The 20,875-nt window shown below is 46.8% G+C and overlaps 1 protein-coding gene and 1 pseudogene across 5 annotated transcripts in view; both read right to left on the bottom strand.

The window, feature by feature from the left end:
• Positions 1-20,875, bottom strand: part of RASGEF1C (RasGEF domain family member 1C) — a 94,254-nt gene that overhangs the window by 61,999 nt on the left and 11,380 nt on the right. The gene's annotated exons all lie outside the window — the stretch shown is intronic.
• On the bottom strand, positions 1,648-2,376 carry LOC122699126 (annotated as a pseudogene).

Below are 20,875 nucleotides of genomic sequence, written 5' to 3'. Positions count from 1 at the left end.
CATATCTGTATGTGACTACTGGAAATGCCTATACATTTATATATATATATAGTCAAATGCTCTGACTATACAGACCTTTGTTGGCAAAGTGATGTCTCTGCTTTTTAATATGCTATCTAGGTTTGTCATCTGGTACCATTACTTCATGGCAAGTAGATGGGGAGACAGTGGAAACAGTGACAGACTTTATTTTTTTGGGCTCCAAAATCACTGCAGATGGTGATTGCAGCCATGAAATTAAAAGATGCTTGCTCCTTGGGATAAAAGTTATGACCAACCTAGACAGCTTATTAAAAAGCAGAGACATCTCTTTGCCAACAAAGATCTGTCTAGTCAAAGCTATGGCATTTCCAGTAGTCATGTATGGATGTGAGAGTTGGACTATAAAGAAAGCTGAGTGCCAAAGAATCGATGCCTTTGAACTGTGGTGTTAGAGAAGACTCTTGAGAGTCCCTTGGACAGCAAGGAGATCCAACCAGTCCATTCTAAAGGAAATCAGTCCTGAATATTCATTGGAAGGACTGATGTTGAAGCTGAAACTCCAATACTTTGGCCACCTGATGCGAAAGTCTGACTCATTTGAAAAAACCCTGATGCTGGGAAAAATTGAAGGCAGGAGGAGAAGGGGATGACAGAGGATGAGATGGTTGGATGGCATCACCAACTCGATGGACATGAGTTTGAGTAAAGTCCTGGAGTTGGTGATGTACAGGGAGGCCTGGCGTGCTGCAGTCCATGGGGTTGCAAAGAGTCAGACATGACTGAGCAACTGAACTGAACTGAACTAGGTTTGTCATAGCTTTTCTTCCAAGGAGCAAGCATCTTTTAATTTCATGGCTGCAGTCAATCTGCAGTGATTTTGGGGCCCCCCAAAATAAAATCTGCCACTGTTTCCATTTTTTCCCCATCTATTTGCCATGAAGTGATGTGACGAGATGCCATGATTTTAGTTTTTTGAATGTTGAGTTTCAGGTTTTTCACTCCTCTTGCACCTTCATCAAGATGGTCTTTAATTCCTCTTTGCTTTCTGCCATTAGAGTGGTATCATCGGCCTATCTGAGGTTATTGATATTTCTCATGGCAATCTTGATTCCAGCTTGTGCTTCACCCAGCCCAGCATTTTGTATGATATACTCTGCATATAAGTTAAATAAGCAGGGTGACAATATACAGCCTTGATGTACTCTTTTCTGACTTTTGAACCAGTCCATTGTTCCATGTCCTGTTCTTTTAATTGAAAATGAGTTTTTATTTAATATTTTAAAAATAATACATTTGTGGCAAGTGTAAATAAAGTTCTAACATAATAATAAATTGATACTTTGAACCAAGAAAATAATAGGGCCACAAATGTATTTCCAAGTGTAAAGTGGTTATCCTATGTTTAGGGATAGTTTATATGAATATATATTTTTGTTTTTAAGAAAAGGATGATTACAAAAAAAGATGTTACAATCAGGCATATAGCCACTTAGTTACACCTAAGTTCTGTTGGTCAAAAATATATTCTTGTAGAAAATCCATTTTAAACCTCTTATACTTTTTCCAGTGAATTTCTCCAAACAATGGCAGAATGCTCCTTGATGGACTGAACTCAGGAACTGGTTTGGCCATACCTGAATTATACTGATATATACAATACAGGCCTCCAAGGGACAGTCCAGCTTAAGTTGTGAAGTAGGCCCAGTTCAGAAAGTTGAACAAACAACAGTACTAATCATCAAAAATTAACAACTTTAGGTATCTTTGTTTTGGGTTTCTGTGGTTTAGGCACATCCAAAATTTCTTCATAGTCTGCACTCATTCCTTTTGCCCCAGTGACCAACTGTGATCATTTGATCTCAGTTTGACTTTCAGGACAATCTTTCTTCAAATGTTCCACAGAGCCACACAGTCAGCAGCCACCACCATGAACACAGAGTCCTTTGGGATTAACAGGACAAGATATGGACAGATGTCCCATTTCCCCACAAACAAAACATTTTGCAAAAGGAAGTTCACCAGGAGCTGGGTCTACTTTAACCTTGCACTTGTGGATCCACACTGGTAACATATTCCAGTGCCCATTTCTTGATTCTCAAGGGCAGCAGGACAATCTGCAATCCCATGGCCAGCTGTCTACAATGGCATTGCATTTTTCTTTGCTGCGGGTCTTTTTAATCATCATCCTTCCCAGCAGCTGTCTTTCTTTAAGGCAACTACAATTTCCCCCCATACTTCATGACGCATGGAGAGGTTGTGAGTGACCGTGCCCAGCGCAGCACTGGACCTTGATCAGAACCGTCACTGGTCACACCCCACGGAACGGCTGGGCCCTCCTCTGAAGTCCTTCTCATGCCCCGTGAAGTCCCACCAACGGGGCTCCAAGCCCACTCTCCAACCTCGTCCCGAATCCTTTCCTTGCGTCCACTACGCTTATTCCCACCTCAGGGCTTCCCCCACCGGGAACACCCTTCCCCCAGGCCTTCACCGGCTGCTTCCCTCTCATCCCCGACGGAAGCCTTCTCTGACCGCAGGTTCACATGGCGTTCACTGCCCCGTCATCCTCCACGCTGGTGCTGTGCTTAGCCATTCAGTCGTGTCCGACTCTTTGAGACCCCACGGACTGTAGCCCACCAGGCTCCTCCGTCCTTGGTACTTTTCAGGGAAGAATACTGGAGTTGGCTGCCATTTCCTCCCCATTTCATATTCCTGTGGCATGAAGTCATTGTGTATCTTATTTACTTGTTTGTCCCCTGTTCTCCCCATGTGACCTTGAGTTCTTGAGGGTGTGGCTTTGCCAGCCCTACTCAAGGCTGCACCACCAACTTTTGGAACAGGGCTCACCTAGCACTTGCTGAAGGGCTAAATAAAGGAATGAATGAATGAACAAACAACAGCCCCGAGGAGGTGACTGCCCTCCCGACCAAGGAGGGCAGAGAAAGTGCCCAGGGGCGCCTGGCCAGTGGCCAAGGCTACCAGTGGTGACCGTACTGCTCCACGGGGCCGGCCAGCCAGGCGACAGCTGCCAGGGAGGAGAGTGGCTTGTTCTGTGAGGGGGAAACAAGCGTCTTATTTACCAGAGAGTGAATTTCAAGACTGTGTGAAAAACACATTTGTCACTGGGATGCGTGAATCAAGGACGCAGAAATGAAAGCGCTAGCTGTTCTTCAGCTGAGTCTTTTCCCAACCCCCACCCACCAGCTGAGAGGCACAGCCCTGCCTGTCCTGCCCAGGCCCCCGCCTGGGCCCTGAGGGAGCACCCATCCCAGTGAGGCTCCCCACCCTCCTGTGACCAATCAGAGTCAGCCGTCCCCAGGTTTCTCTCCCGCTGAGCCTCCTGATGGCTCTCAGGGCCCCAGGCCTCGGCCGAGCCACTCTGTGCTTCAGCCGAGGGGCTGCACTGGCCGCCGGGTCATGTTCCTCCCTTGCTCTCCTCCTCATCAGGTCTGATGGCAGATGACCCTTCATGGGCCCTGCCCAGTTAGAGCCTGGAGGACAGGGGCTCCTGTAGGCACTATAGAGCCGTCCCAAATTGGGGCCCTCGAGTCCCAGAGAATTGGTGCTTAGTTGCTCAGTTGTGTCCGGCTCTCTGTGACCCCAAGGACTGTAGCCCACCAGGCTCCTCTGTCCATGGGGATGCTCCAGGCAAGAACACTGGGGTGAGTTGCCAGGCCCTCCTCAAGGGCATCTTCCCAACCCAGGGATGGAACCCAGGTCTCCCACATGGCAGGCAGATTTTTTACCATCTGAGCCACCAGGGAAGCCCCAGAGAGCTGGAGACAGACCAAGTCGGAAGCCACGGCCCCAGTTCCAGGTTCAGGGGCCACATGGTGAGACCCGGGCCATGGCTCCCCATTCCAGGCATCCTGGGGCCCTCTTCCAGCCCAGAAGTGGGATCCCCACTGCTAGAGCCTCCTGAGGGAGGGAGGACCCCATTGGCACCAGAGGAGGAACCCATTCTCAGTTTAGGTTTTGTGGCTTCCTTGTCATCAGGCCTGAGTCTTGAATGTGATGACAGAGCCTGGGACGTTCAGCTTCCACGGCTGAGCCCTGAAGGCAGGCCTCAGGTGAACCTGGAAGGTGTGAATCAGGACCCCATTTATGGGGTCCCAGGCCTGGGGGCCTGCTCGCCTAGAGGTGGAGGGCAGGAGGAGCCTCACGTTCAGGCACTGCAGACTGGAAGGAAGGGGACATCAACAAGGACCACGGTCCCCACCTCCTGTGGCCTTGGAAGCCAACATAAGCCTGGAGATAACAACACCCCAGCAAACCCAGAGCCAGCCTTCTGGGGGACAGATTTGCTTTCATCAATGCTGGCAACGTTGGGACTGCCTAGGCCACTGTGCATGGCGACCACTGCCCTGCCTCCCTGCTGAGGGTCAGCCCCACTGCCTGCGTACCCACAGGGATGCTGCCCATCTGTCTTTGGAGTCTGAGGCAAAAATAGCTAATCGCATCTCCAAGTTCTGCATGAGTCACCCACACCTCTTGACAAAAACCTCTCAGGCATTTTCAAAGACAGGAAACAGTTGGTAAAAATAAAGGCTTTATTTTTTATTCCTGTGGTTTCTGGGATTTGTTTCAGTATCTGGGGAGGCAAGCCTGGGAGGCTTGGGGATGTGCTCCGTGGGCTACACAGAGCAGGCAGGGGGTCCTCCTCACTGCCTGGTAGTGGAACAGCCTCCTCACCTGTATGAGCCTCAGTTTCCACATCTATAAAGTGGGCTCATAATAGCCCGCCTTGGTGGATCTACTGGGGTCAGAAGTAGAGTCACATGGTGCTGCCCCACTCTGTGATGAGAGGCACTCAGGCTCCTGGCCAGGAGGTCACACTGGCTTGCTCCTCTGCCTCCTTCAGGCAGGAACTGCCCCGGCTGCCTAGCCTCCCACTGCCACTTGGGTTATCCGGCCTTTCTCTGAGCTCAGGCCTCTCTGAGCTGGCCAAGTGCACCTTAAGCTGCCTTGGTCAGGGCCCAGGAATCACGAGGTGGTTGAGGAAGTGGGGGCATGGAGGTGTAGGGATCCCCAGCAGTTAGGACAGTCTGGGGTGTGCAAAACTCACAGGTGCTGCTGCCCACTGACTCCCCTCAGACCCTCCTGTCAAGCCCAGTCAGGGGCTTCCTGCCCTAGCCTGAAAAGAACTGGGTCCACATTCTCCCTTCTCCAGAATTCCTGCCAGGCTCCCCCTGGGAGCTGGAGCCCGCCTGGATCTCTTCCCCACGTGTGTGGCCTCCATCTGCCCACCAACATTCCATTCCCGCCTCTCTGGACCCTCCCTGCCTCGAGGCCTTTGGACGGCTGTACTCTCTTCTTGGATGGCAGAGCCTTCCTCCAGGGAGCCTGACTCAAGCCTCTCAGTCCTGCTAATGGCCACAGCTCCCGTTCTGGGCTCCCATGCCATTCACAGACTGCCTCTGGGCAATCTGTCCCTGGGCAAGGCCTGTGGTCCCTGTCTGGCTCTCTCACCTACTTATTCACGGCCAGGGAGAGTGAAGTTCACCACTTCTGTCCCTCATGTTGATCCAGGCGGACAGGTGACAAGTGCATCCACAATGGTCACTCTAGGTAAATCAAGAGGTTGACAAGCAGGGGTCCAGGTGTCCTGCCCCTGTAAATGGTGGATCTGCTAACCTTATTTACACAAGGGTTTTCATGAGAATCAGCATTTCTGCCTTTACTCAAGAGCTCAGAAGAGCCAGCCACATCAAGCATCCACTCCTTCCTGGCACTTGTCCTTCTACCCAGGGAGGCCAGCACCTCGCTGTCCCCATCATCTGTCTGCCATCACTCTGGCTGGCCTGATTAAACCCTCTGTGGCCACCTAGGGTGTGGGTACCTCAGGGGACCTGGTGTTCTGGGAGACTAGAGACCAGACCATCACACTGACTGCACCTCTCTGGAGGTCACACAGACATCACTCCTTAGGACTGTTTGCTTCTAGCTAGAGATGTCTGTCAAGGGTCTGGAAAGATATATATATATGTATACACACACATATATATATAGCAGTTTATTAGCTTGAACAGCAAGCTATCTTACATCTTTGAGGAAGAAAAAGCACTAAATTTCAAAACACATCACCCACTGAATTTGGACACAATTAAAATGTGCCTTAAGCATTTCCTTGGGGAAGGGACACAACACCTCTACTCAAGTAAGAGAAACATTTGTACAGTCTAGGTCTTTATTTTTACACCCATCATGCCATGGATTCATAGGAATCAGCTCCAGGAGTTCAGGCTCCTTTCCATGGTCCTCACAAGTGTGCTCCTCTGGGTGGAGCAGGCCGGCGCTTCAGCGGAACCCAAGTCCCTTTTTCTTTGACTTCCTTCTTTTTCTGATCATTTTTCTTCACACATTTCAGGAAGCTATCTTGGCTCTTAGAGTCCTTAATATGCTCAATATGCACATTAATTCTCTTGGCAAGAGTCTTGCTTTTAACTTGTTTGCTTACAATGATGCCAACGTCATGCTGGGTAACACTGCAGACGCCTCCACTTCTGCCACGGCAACGTTTGTGGGGCATTCCTTCCTGAACAGGACCCATTCCCTTGATATCCACAATATCACCCTTCTTGTAGATTCGCATGTATGTGGCCAAAGGAACAGCTCCAGGTTTTCTAGAAGGCCTAGAGATCATGCAGCGGTGTCCCTCCTCTTCCCCCTTGTGTTGCTTATTTTGGCAAATTACTGGAAGATGGCGGTTCCAGCCGAAAGGCAGGAAAGATCTTAATAGACAGAGAAATAATTTCATTTCTCCCTGAATTTGGAAATCTGAAGGAAGTAATTAAAACCCATGGGATGGTCCCAGAGAACTGGGCAGCTGAATGACCAGGAGAGAGCGCCGCAGCCTCCTCCCCCATAGACGGACACCAGGCAGGGCCACTCATCTGAAAATAACTCCGAGAAGCAAGAAGCTGCTTTTAAATAAATACCTCTCATTCTTGCTATAAGAGGAAGTTCTCACAGCTGAACTTTAACAAATTCGTTGTTGTCTTTTCTGGGAAGATGAAGTCATCCATGTTATAATAAAACAAAGAAACATACTGTTTTTCTCCGGCTTCTCTCAGGAACCTTGAGTAGACAGAGAAAAGGCTCTTGTCAGAGAGGCTGGGAGGATGTATGAGTGTATCCAAGGCCCAGACCGGTGGCTCCACTGGGCATTCTGGGTTAGTCCCTGGCCTGTGCTGCAGCCTCTGGACGTGTGGGGCCCTCATCCACGGCCAACACCATGTAGCATGTGAACAAATGTGACTGTGAATCTGGTTCCCTCTAGGCCTGCTGAGAAGCAGTTCCACCTACAGGGGACATAGAAGGGGCGTTATGGTTGTCACAGAAGGGGAAACTGAGGCTCAGAGAGAGGGCCTGACCTGTGCTAGGTCACCTAGCTGGACTGGGTGGGGGACAAGATAGCCCCCACCCCTTCCATGGATTCAAACTAATACTGGGCTTTTATTGACTTCTGAAATGGTCTGGGGTAGCCCACAGCCAGGACGAATTCTGACTTGAGAGGTTCTCTATGCAGAGACCCAGGCAGCTTGTGTGGGGAAAGGCCCAGGCTGGATGGGGGGCTCCTCAGATCACAGGCAGTAGAGGCTGTGCACATGGCTGACACTGGGGGTCCAGGCAGAGCAGGGCCTCCCCAGCCACTGTCCTAAAAGGTAGTCAGGGAGGCAATGATGTTAGAACTTGAGTCCTGTGTAAAGACGCCACTTGGGCATGGCCACCTTTGCAAAAGCCAGTGAGCCTCTGCCTCAAAAGCTGAAACCTCTCACGCTGGGGGTTCAGTTCAGTTCAGTTGCTCAGTTGTGTCCGACTCTTTGAGACCCTGTGGACTGCAGCACATCAGGCTTCCCTGTCCATCACCAACTCCCAGAGCTTGCTCAAACTCATGTCCATTGAGTCAGTGATGCCATCCAACCATCTCATCCTCTCTTGTCCCCTTCTCCTCCTGCCTTCAATCTTCCCCAGCATCAGTGTCTTTTCCAGTGAGTCAGTTATTCGAATCACGTGGTGAAAGTATTGGAGCTTCAGCTTCAGCATCAGTCCTTCCAATGAATATTCAGACTGCTTTCCTTTAGGATGGACTGCTTTGATCTCCTTGCTGTCCAAGGAACTCTCAAGACTCTCAAGAGTCTTCTCCAACACCACATCCTGGGGATAGGGTCATCCTGATAAGATGTGAGCATTGGACATCTGTCTCTGCCCTCAGTATCTGGGGAAGGCTGGTCATCAATTGGAGCTGCATTCCTGGAAACTGCAGATGCCTAGGTCTCACGCCAGCTTGTGGACAGCCCAGGTGGTTCTGATGCCCAACCAGCCAAATCCTCCACCTAGAGGAGTCCCAGAGGTGGGGACCCTCTGACTGCCACCCATCTGAGAGCCCTTGGACAAGGCCCAGCCCCCTCAGAGCTTCCTAATAAAGTGGATACAGCACACCACCTCACTTGTGGACAGGAAGACCTGGTGTGAGTCAGCTGCCTCACAGCCCAGATACGGTTACCTCCTCCCTCAAACCTCTGTGTCTAGCCATGCCACTGCTCTCATCCTCCCCGTTTCATATGAGGCAACCCTGGTTGAGTGACTTGTGCACTGCAGTGTGGGGAGCTGGGGGAGCCAGGCCAGCACACAGTGTGTGATGCAGAATCCAGCTCATCCCACCTCCTCCATGCTGGGCCCTGGGCCACATGTCTCAGTGCAAGGAGTCGCCAAGGAGGAGTGTGAAGAAGTGAGGACAGCCACCAGGAGGAGAAGTCTTCGCAGGGCTGGGGACACCTATATGCCAGCTATCAGAAGGGTGACAGGGGTGAGGCTCCCCTGTGCACACCTGTCTTTTGCACACTTGTTCTGTGCAGCCCCCTGCAGCCCTCCAAGAACCAGGCTCAGGGCCTTTAGGACGTGAAACCCTTCACTCCAGTGTTTTCTGAATGACACATTCCAGGACCATTTTCATATTTCCAGGCCTGACGACTCTCTGCACAGCTATTCACTTGGTCATGTTCTTCGTATCAATTCACATTTTAAAATTAGTATCATTCTTACTGATAATATCTATGAACTCACAGGTCTAATGTGCTGGCCATGTGCTTTTTAAAATGTGTTCAAATAAACATGTGGACACATGTCAGTGACTGAAGAGTGAATAATGTTATGGCGGTCAGTCCTCAGCATTGCTGGAGTTACTGAAGACTGAATTAAAGTATTGCAGTTAGTCCTCAGCACTGCTGGCCCCTGAAGACAACGGCTGGCGCTGAGGTGGATTAAAGGTCCTCCAGTCTGAGAGTCTCTCAGGTGAAGCAAGCTGCTTCCTTCACATGCCCGAGACCCACAGGAACCCATGTCTTTGAGCCTCAGCTGGCCACAACCTCCAGCAGCAGGTGGCCCCTGAGGCAGAGGCCACACAGGCCATGCCCTCCCCTAGGTACACGTTCCACGTGGGCTCCAGCCCACAGAGGGGCTGGCAGGGCACTGAATGGTCCAGCCACGTTGAGTGCTACTTTCATCTTGGCCCAAGCAGCCGTGTTGTTGGGACAACAAAGTCCAGGCTCTGTACGGGCTGCCAGGCCAGCCCAGGCACCACATGTCACAACTCCAAGACTCACCAGGATAAGGCTTGGAGGAATCACCGCTTGTGCAGATGGGCCCTGCTGCTCAGAGGACAGCCACTTCTGGGGCTAACACCTCAGAAAGACTCTGCCACAAAGACACTGTGAAAACATCACTGCACTGGCAATGTTAGCTGTCCAGGCCAGGCCCATCTGCGCACCCTCCTGGCCCCCTCTGGTCCTGGAGGTGGGGGCTTCCAGGCATGACAACTTTGACAGCATGTGGGTGACTGAGATGTGGGGGTGAGACTCTCAGCGAGAGAAAGGAGTGGCTGGCAGAGGGGCAGGGAGGGGGATGCTAGCCTAAAGGCCATAGAACAACAGGAGCTACTTAACAACGGCCATAGGACAACAGGGGTTTCCTTAGAGAAACAGTTTCTCTAAGGAAGCAGCCTCTTAGCTGGCTCCATTTCTAGCCTCCTCTCAGTCCCAGCAGCCTCAGCAAAGGCCGTCGGGTGAGGGTCTGCAAAGTCCCTCTGGCCAGGCTGCAGTGGTTCCAGGACTAAGTGAGGCTAGGGCATGGAAGTGAGAGGAAGCACCTAGATTACGTCTTGTCCACACCAAGACTTGGCTCTGCTGCTGCTGTCCAAGGTCACGGGCCTCTGTGGCTTCTGCCTACTCAGCATCTATTCCTCCTTACGGCAACAGAGACCATTCTGTCCTCTCGTGCTTGCCTGTGGTATTAAGGGCATATGGCCCCAGTGGCTACTTGGGGTAGGAACTAGCTTTCCTTGCAGTGCTTTGGGATGGGCGTGTGGTTCAGAGCAAGCCACTCACTGCGTGCCACCCGCAGACTCAGGAATAGATCCATGAGGAGGCACTTCACTGGGGTGGGCCAGCAGACAATTCTTGGGACATGAATTTGAATTGTTGGAGCAGAGACTCTGCCTTCTGCTTGGGGAAAGGAAGGACAGGAGGTAAATGTAAGGCTGCCAAGGGCCTTCTCGTAAAAGAAGCCCAAGTGGAGAAAGTAGAGCCAGAGGCCACGTCCCAGATCTGTCCATGTCTGATGTCCACCCCGAGACTTTTCTGTTTAGTTTTTAAAATATTTATTTATTTTTAATTGAAGGATAATTGTTTTACAATATTGTGTTGGTTTCTGCCAAATATCATGTGAATTAGCCATAGGTACATCCCTAGACTTTTTATTTATAGATGCAAAGACATTCCCCTTTTGTGCTTCAGCTCCGTCTGCTTGAGCTGAGTTTCCGCACATGCAATGCAAAGAATCCAAAGACCTGAGGCTCTGGAGACAGACTTGGTTTTGGAGTTCACCGTCACCAGCAGGGGGTGGGCTACACCCCATCAGCTATGGGCTGTGGGAACACACGGGCTAAGCAGGGCAGTCATACATTTGGTCCTTAGCTGTGAGTCTCTGGGGAGGTCACTTTCCCTCTTACATTCTCTTCTAATGGAAGAGGATCTAAGGAGCCCAGCTCACAGGCTGACGTGCCTAGGCGACATCTGCTCTGAAACTCAATGGAAGGAAGGATCAGAATGGGAGGGGCATCCTGGGAGTTGGGGAAGGGCTGTTCAGGGAGGCAGCAGGTGCCACGGCCCAGAGAAGGGAGCAAGCCGAGAAGAGCAAGGCCGCTGTGGCGAGCCAGGTGAGGGGCACCCTCACCTCGGGGCACGGGATGAGCAAGGTTTGGTCAAGTGTTGGGGGATGGCCCCGGTAGGTCTCTGCTGGGTGAAGCATGGACAGAGGGAGAGTCATGACTGTAGGATGAGCTGGAATCAGGGGCTGGAAGAAGTGGGCTGCATCCCGGGCAGACCGGGCAGGGGATGCCCACAGGCCACGCTGATGTGTGGACGGCAAGGATGCGGCTACTCAGGCTGGCACTTGGCCATCTGGGGGACTTGACTGACATGAGGGAAACCGCAGGAAGAAGATGTGGGAGTGGGGGGAAGCCCAGAGTAGAGCGGTGGAGGAAGACAAGGCTGATTATTGGGCCAGCCACATGGACGGAGGAGGAGAGCATGAGGGCACGGTGACCCTTTGTGTGATGCACCAACGTTTGGAGGACGGGCTCCAGAGCGAAGGCAGAAGCTGGCACGGATGTACACCTTTGACCACAGTAACTACTCTGAGGCCCTATCCAGGCAGAGTGCAACCATCGATGGCGCCTGCCAAGAACAAGGACATCCACCACACTGCACCTGGCCACAGGCACTGGCTAAGCAAAGGGTCATCCCTCTCTTCAACAGAACACCATGCAGTAGTCAGAGGAGCACAGGGGATGATGGGTGCATCTGCAGCTGAGGACTGAGAAAAGCCAGTTATAATTCAGGCTATGCTTAGAATGAGTGAAGTTTTGCACAAGAAAAATATACCTCCACATACCCAGAGGGAAAAAAAGAAAGTGAAAGTCGCTCAGTCATGTCCGACTCTTTGTGACCCCATGGACTACACAGTCCATGGAATTCTCCAGGCCAGAATACTGGAGTGGGTAGCAGTTCCCTTCTCCAGGGGATCTTCCCAACCCAGGGATCAAACTCGGATCTCCTGCATTGCAGGCACTCTTTATCAGCTGAGCCATCCGGGAAGCCCAGAGAGAAAGCCCACCACATTCAGTGATTCTTGTCCTTAACAGGCTAAGGGGTGGCTTGGGTTTCTCCTTTACCGCTTTCTACATTTCTGACACTTTCTGCTTCAATGGCTTGTATTACTTTTACAAAGAGGCATCAAAGGGTTTCTTCATTTTGGGAAAAAAGGAAGGAGCTTTCTACATTTCTGACACTTTCTGCTTCAATGGCTTGTATTACTTTTACAAAGAGGCATCAAAGGGTTTCTTCATTTTGGGAAAAAAGGAAGGAAAGACAAATGGAGCGCAGACAGGTGATGGAGGAGGAGCATGACACCAGGCACCAGGAGGAGGAACTTACGGGAGCCGTCAGCTTTGGGGAAGGCGGCCAGTTCCTCTCTCTCCAGGCACTCATTGGCCTGAGGCCATCATAACACACAGAAGAATGCCGTGCACATGTGGGCTGAACGAAAAGCAGGGGCGACTGATTCCAGGTCATTTGTCAAAGCAGAAACCGATGCACGGGCCGGCCCAGCCACTGTCTTCAGGCGCCCGACAGCTGCAACGCCACCTCTTTTCTGAAACCAGTGTTGCCTCCACTGCTCTCTGAGAAGAGTTCCAAGACTCAAAATGGTTGTAACACAAACTGCCCTTTAGGGGTTCAGCCTGGCATGTGTACAACATCTTACAGCTTCTGGAGTCCTTTCATCACCTCTGTGTCCCAGGTCCCGGTCTATCCCCTGAGGGAGCTGAGCCCCTGCCACGTGTTGGCCACTGACAAGCAGCCCAGGACCCAGCTCCTGCCCAGGGGACCAGCAAGTCCACTCCTGCAAGCAGGGCCCCTGGGACCCTCAACTTCTCTTCCAGTCTTAGTTATTGTTACTAGTTTGTGTTTTAAGTTTTTAGTGCAGTATAGCATATATCCTAAAATGCACACACATTTGAAGTGTGCAGCTAGGTGAAGTGTCTTCACTCCCAAAGTGAAGACGCCTGTGCAACCGGCACTCAGGTGGAGAAAGAGCCTGTTTCCAGCTCCCCAAAGTCTGGCTTGGGCTCCCTTCCACTCATTAACCCTTAAATTCAACTGGTTAGAAAAATGAAGAGGGGTCATGAGGTAGAAAACCATCACTGTTAAGACAAAGCCTGATATGAGCTGTACCCAGAGGGATACTACTAAGTGCAGAGAGAGGAGATGAGGAGGGGCCCCACATGCCCTGCCTGTGTGGCCATGGTGGGCTGCATACCCAGCTTGGGGCTACTCTGCCCCTCATTACTGGTGGTCAAGAGGCTGCTGTCTAGGGATGTGCCAAGCCTGTTCAACCTCAATCCCACCCCAGACCTACATAAAAGAAGCAAGAACATGAACTACATGGATAAATATAGACATTTTTTCCTTTTGTTTAAGTATCTCTAAAATGTAATTGGCTGTGCAAAGCAAAAATAATGTATGTGGGGTTTGTAAATATGTGGAAATACAACATATGACAATAGTTTTGTAATGTGTCCCCCAAAAGACATGTTGAATTTCTAGCCCCTAGTATCACTGAATGTAACATTATTTGAAAATAGGGTCACTGTAGATTTAATTAGTTAAGATGACGTCATTCTAGAGTAAGGCGAGCCACTAACCTAATATGACTCATGTCCTTAAAAGCAGATGGTCATCTGAAGACACAGACACACTTGAGAGGAAATCACGCAACAATGTAGCTGCAAGCCAAGGAACTGTCAAAGACGTCTGGCAAACCACCAGAAGCTACAAAGAGGCAAGGAAGGATTTTCCTGTTGGTTGCAGAGAAAGCATGGTCCTGTTAATACCTTGATTTTGGACTTCTACCCTATGAGAGAATAAATTTCTGCTGTTTTAAGCCAACCCAGCTTCCAGTACTTTGTTACACAACTCTAAGAAACAAATACAAGCACAAAGGTTGAGAGACAAGGGAAGTACCCTGGCATCGGGCGCTCATACTGTATGTGAACTAGCACAGGACTACTTGAAGGCAGACAGTGCTGAGCTAAAGTTGTAGCAGGAAGAATTCTAGAATGGCCCTCCAGACTCCCAGCCTCTGGTGTACATGCCTTGTGAATCCCCTTTTCTTGAGTGTGGCTGAGACCCATGAATATCATCGATGGTACTCCTATGACTAGGTTAAGTTATATGGCAAAGGTGAAGGGAATTTTGCAAATTTAATCAAGCGCCTTAATCAGCTGGGTTCAGTTCAGTTGCCCAGTCATGTCCAACTCTTTGTGACCCCATGGACTGCAGCACGCCAGGTCACAATGTCCCATCACCAGCTCCTGAAGTTTACTCAGACTCATGTCCATCAAGTCGGTAACGCCATCCAACCATTTCATCCTCTGTCATCCCCTTCTCCTCCCACCTTCAATCTTTCCCAGCATCAGAGTCATTTCCAATGAGTCAGTTCTTCACATCAGGTGGCCAAAGTACTGGAGTTTCAGCTTCAGCATCAGTCCTTCCAATGAATATTCAGGACTGAGTTCCTTTAGGATGGACTGCTTTGATCTCCTTGCAGTCCAAGGGACTCTGAAGAGTCTTCTCCAACACCACAGTTTAAAACCATCAATTCTTCAGCACTCAGCTTTCTTAGTCCAACTCTCACATTCATACATGACTACTGGAAAAACCATATTTGACTAGATGGACAATTGTCGGCAAAGTAATGTCTCTGCTTTTTAACATGCTGTCTAGGTTGGTCATACCTTTTCTTCCAAGGAGCAAGCATCTTTTAATTTCATGGCTGCAGTCACCATCTTTCAATGATTTTGGAGTCCAAGAAAATTAAGTCTGTCATTGTTTCTCCATCTATTTTCCATGAAGTGATGGGACCAGATGCCATGATCTTTGTTTTCTGAATGTTGAGCTTTAAGCCAACTTTTTCACTCTCCTCTTTCACTTTCATCAAAAGGCTCTTTATTTAGTTCTTCTTCACTTTCTGCCATAGTGTGGTGTCATCTGCATATCTGAGGTTATTGATATTTCTCCCAGCAATCTTGATTCCAGCTTGTGCTTCATCCAATCTGGCATTTCTCATGATGTACTCTGCATATAAGTTAAATAAGCAGGGTGACAATATACAGCCTTGACCTACTCCTTTCCTGATTTGGAACCAGTCTGTTGTTCCATGTCTGGTTCTAACTGTTGCTTCTTGACCTGCATACAGATTTCTTGGGAGGTAGATAAGGTGGTCTTGCATTCTCATCTCTTGAAGAATTTTCCAGTTTGCTGTGATCCACAGAGTCAAAAGATTTTGCATAGTCAATAAAGCAGAATTAGATGCTTTTTTCAAACTCTCTTGCTTTTTCAGTGATTCAATGGATATTGGCAATTTGATCCCTGGTTCCTCTGCCTTTTCCAAATGCACCATGAACATCTGGAAGTTCATGGTTCACATATTGTTGAAGCCCGGCTTGGAGAATTTTGAGCTCCAAAATTCTGAGCTCACACTCTGCTAGCGTGTGAGATGAGTGCAACTGTGTGGTAGTTTGAACACTCTTTGGCTTTGCCTTTCTTTGGGATTGGAATGAAAACTGACCTTTTTCAGTTCCGTGGCCACTGCTGAGTTTTCCAAATTTGCTGGCATATTGAGTGCAACACTTTCACAGCACCATCTTTTAGGATTTGAAATAGCTCAACTGGAATTCCATCACCTCCACTAGCTTTGTTCATAGTGACGCTTCCTAAGGCCCACTTGACTTTGCATTCCAGGACATCTGGCTCTAGGTGAGTGATCACACCCTTTTGGTTATCTGGGTCATGAATATATTTTTTGTATAGTTCTGTGTATTCTTGCCACCTCTTCTTAATATCTTTTGCTTCTGTTAGGTCCATACCATTTCTGTCCTTTATTGTGCCCATCTTTTCATGAAATGTTCCCTTGGTATCTCTAATTTTCTTGAAGAGAACTCTAGTCTTTCCCATTCTATTTTCCTCTATTTCTTTGCATTGATCACCGAGAAAGGCCTTCTTATCTCTCCTTGCTATTCCTTGGAACTCTGCATTAAAATGGGTATATCTTTCCTTTTCTCCTTTGCCTTTAGCTTCTCTTCTTTTCTCAGCTATTTGTAAGGCCTCCTCAGACAACCATTTTGCCTTGTTGCATTTCTTTTTCTTGGGGATGGTCTTGATCACTGTCTCCTATACAATGTCATGAACCTCTGTCCATAGTTCTTCATGCGTTCTATCAGATCTAATCCCTTGAATCTATTTTTTACTTCCACTCCATAATCATAAGGGACTTGATGTAGGTCATACCTGAATGGTTCAGTGGTTTTTCCCTACTTTCTTCAATTTCAGTCAATTTTCCTACTTTCTTCAATTCATTCTTCAAATTCAGTATGAATTTAGTAATAAGGAGTTCATGATCTGAGCCACAGTCAGCTCCCAGTCTTGTTTTTGCTGGCTGTACAAGCTTCTCCATCTTTGGCTGCAAAGAATATAATCAACCTGATTTTGGTATTGACCATCTGGTGATGTCTATGTGTAGTCTTCTTTTGTGTTGGTGGAAAAGGGCATTTGCTATGACCAGTGGGTTCTCTTAACAACACTCTGTTAGCCTTTGACCTGCTTTGTTTTGTACTCCAGGGTCAAATTTGCCTGTTTTTCCAAATTTCTCTTGACTTCCTACTTTTGCATTCCAGTCCCCTGTAATGTAAAAGACATCTTTTTGGGTGTTAGTTCTAGAAGGTCTTGTAGGTCTTTGTAGACCTGTTCAACTTCAGCTTCTTCAGCATTACTGATTGGGGCATAGGCTTGAATTACTGTGATATTGAATGGTTTGCCTTGGAAACAAACAGAGATCATTCTGTCATTTTTGAGATTGCATCCAAGTACTGCATTTAAGACTCTTTTGGTGACTATGATGGCTACTCCATTTCTTCTAAGGGATTCTTGTCCACAGTAGTAGATATAATGGTCATCTGAGTTAAATTCACCCATTTCAGTCCATTTTAGTTCTCTGATTTCCTAAATTGTCAATGTTCACTCTTGCCGTCTCCTGCTTGACCACTTCCAATTTGCCTTGATTGATGAAACTAACACTCCATGTTCCTACACAATATTGCTCTTTACACCACTGGACTTTACTTCCATCACCAGTCACATCCACAGCTGGTGTTGTTTTTGCTTTCGCTCCATCTCTTCATTCTTTCTGGAGTTATTTCTCCACTGACCTCCTATAGCATATTGGGCACCTACCAACCCGGGGAGTTCATGTTTCAGTGTCCTATCTTTGTGCCTTTTCATCCTGGGTGAGCCTGACCTAATCAGACAACCTCTTTAAAAAGAAGGTCTAGAGGTCTGAGAGTTCCATCACAGCCTCTTCTTGATGTCCTTGAGAAAGTAAGTCACTATGAGCACTACTGCTGCCAGGAAATGAAGTCTGACACCATTTACATGAGCTTGGAAGGGGATCCTAAGCCTCAGATGAAATTCCAACTCCAGGCCTATGAGACTCTGAGGAGAGGACCCAGTTAAGCTCTCCCTGGAACATGACTCATGGAAACCCTAAAATAACAAATGTATATTGTTTAATGTTTCCAAAATTGTTTTAATGCTTTAGGCAACAATAAAAAAATTAATACAATGTATATGATTATACCTAAATGAAGGTCTAAACACAGGGATATATTAATAGCTAATATGTCAACAAAGCAGATAAGGTGTAATCACTAAAAAATACCCAATTAGCCCAAAATATGTCTGAAAAAGAAGATAAAATGATGAGAAACATATGAAATAAATAAAAATTAAATAGCAAGGTGGTCAATTTCAATCTAATAATATCAATAATCACATTAAATATAAATGGTCCAAAGAACCCAATGAAAAGGCAGACACTTTCAGATTGGATAAGAAAGCTAGAACCAACAAAGAACTCTCTATTTAAGCATACAAACACAAATAGTGGTAAGGCAAAAAGATGAAAAAAAGAAAGTTGGCATGTCTACATTGTTCTCAGAACTGATAAACAGGGGCATTTCCAATGACAAAGGGGTCAGTTTATTAAGAGGACATAATCATCCTAAACATGTGCTATCTAAATATCAGAGTTTCAAAATATATGAAGCAAGAAAGATAGAAGTATGAGAACAGGCAAATCTACAATTGAAGCTGAGATTTTAACATCCCTACTCAATAATAGACAGAATAAATAGATAGTGTCAGGAAGAATATTGAATACTTGAACAAAACTATAGGCCAATATCACTGATGAACATAGATGCAAAATTCTTAACAAAATTCTAGCAAACAGAATCCAACAACATATTAAAAAAATCATACACCATGACCAAGTGGGCTTTATCCCAGGAATGCAAGGATTCTTTAATATCCACAAATCAATCAATGTAATACACCACCTTAACAAATTGAAAGATAAAAACCATATGATTATCTCAATAGATGCAGAGAAAGCCTTTGACAAAATTCAACACTCATTTATGATTAAAACTCTCCAGAAAGCAGGAATAGAAGGAACATACCTCAACATAATAAAAGCTATATATGACAAACCCACAGCAAGCATCACCCTCAATGGTGAAAAATTGAAAGCATTTCCCCTGAAATCAGGAACAAGACAAGGGTGCTCACTCTCATCACTATTATTCAACATAGTTTTGGAAGTTTTGGCCACAGCAATCAGAGCAGAAAAAGAAGTAAAAGGAATCCAGAATGGAAAAGAAGAAATGAAACTCTCGCTGTTTGCAGATGACATGATCCTCTACATAGAAAACCCTAAAGACTCTTCCAGAAAATTACAAGAGCTAATCAATGAATATAGTAAAGTTGCAGGATATAAAATTAACACACAGAAATCCCTTGCATTCCTATATACTAACAATGAAAAAACAGAAAGAGAAATTAAGGAAACAATACCATTCACCATTGCAACAAAAAGAATAAAATACTTAGGAGTATATCTACCTAAAGAAATAAAAGACCTATACATAGAAAACTATAAAACACTGATGAAAGAAATCAAAGAGGACACAAACAGATGGAGAAACATACTGTGTTCATGGATTGGAAGAATCAATATTGTCAAAATGGCTATTCTACCCAAAGCAATCTATAGATTCAATGCAATCCCTATCAAGCTACCAACGGTATTTTTCACAGAACTAGAACAAATAATTTCACAATTTGTATGGAAATACAAAAAACCTCGAATAGCCAAAGTAATCTTGAGAAAGAAGAATGGAACTGGAGGAATCAACCTGCCTGACTTCAGACTCTACTACAAAGCCACAGTCATCAAGACAGTATGGTACTGGCACAAAGACAGAAATATAGATCAATGGAACAGAATAGAAAGCCCAGAGATAAATCCACGAACCTATGGACACCTTATCTTTGACAAAGGAGGCAAGGATATACAATGGAAAAAAGACAACCTCTTTAACAAGTGGTGCTGGGAAAACTGGTCAACCACTTGTAAAAGAATGAAACTAGAACACTTTCTAACACCATACACAAAAATAAACTCAAAATGGATTAAAGATCTAAATGTAAGACCAGAAACTATAAAACTCCTAGAGGAGAACATAGGCAAAACACTCTCTGACATAAATCACAGCAAGATCCTCTATGACCAACCTCCCAGAATATTGGAAATAAAAGCAAAACTACACAAATGGGACCTAATGAAACTTAAAAGCTTTTGCACAACAAAGGAAACTATAAGTAAGGTGAAAAGACAGCCCTCAGATTGGGAGAAAATAATAGCAAATGAAGCAACAGACAAAGGATTAATCTCAAAAATATACAAGCAACTCCTGAAGCTCAATTCCAGAAAAATAAATGACCCAATCACAAAATGGGCCAAAGAACTAAACAGATATTTCTCCAAAGAAGACATACAGATGGCTAACAAACACATGAAAAGATGCTCAACATCACTCATTATTAGAGAAATGCAAATCAAAACCACAATGAGGTACCATTACACGCCAGTCAGGATGGCTGCTATCCAAAAGTCTACAAGCAATAAATGCTGGAGAGGGTGTGGAGAAAAGGGAACCCTCTTACACTGTTGGTGGGAATGCAAACTAGTACAGCCACTATGGAAAACAGTGTGGCGATTTCATTAAAAACTGGAAATAGAACTGCCATATGACCCAGCAATCCCACTTCTGGGCATACACACTGAGGAAACCAGATCTGAAAGAGACACATGCACCCCAATGTTCATCGCAGCACTGTTTATTATAGCCAGGACATGGAAGCAACCTAGATGCCCATCAGCAGATGAATGGATAAGGAAGCTGTGGTACATATACACCATGGAATTTTACTCAGCCATTAAAAAGAATTCATTTGAACCAGTTCTAATGAGGTGGATGAAACTGGAGCCCATTATACAGAGTGAAGTAAGCCAGAAAGATAAAGAACATTACAGCATACTAACACATATGTATGGAATTTAGAAAGATGGTAACGATAACCCTATATGCAAAACAGAAAAAGAGACACAGAAGTACAGAACAGACTTTTGAACTCTGCAGGAGAAGGTGAGGGTGGGATGTTTCGAAAGAACAGCATGTATATTATCTATGGTGAAACAGATAACCAGCCCAGGTGGGATGCATGAGACAAGTGCTCGGACCTGGTGCACTGGGAAGACCCAGAGGAATCGGGTGGAGAGGGAGGTGGGATGGGGAATACGTGTAACTCTATGGCTGATTCATATCAATGTATGACAAAACCCACTGAAATGTTGTGAAGTAATTAGCCTCCAACTAATT

This window comes from Cervus elaphus, chromosome 9, assembly GCF_910594005.1.
Source record: "Cervus elaphus chromosome 9, mCerEla1.1, whole genome shotgun sequence".
Taxonomy (NCBI): Eukaryota; Metazoa; Chordata; class Mammalia; order Artiodactyla; family Cervidae; genus Cervus; species Cervus elaphus.
Note: the sequence above shows the minus strand (reverse complement) of the source record. Positions and strands in the feature narration are given on the sequence as shown.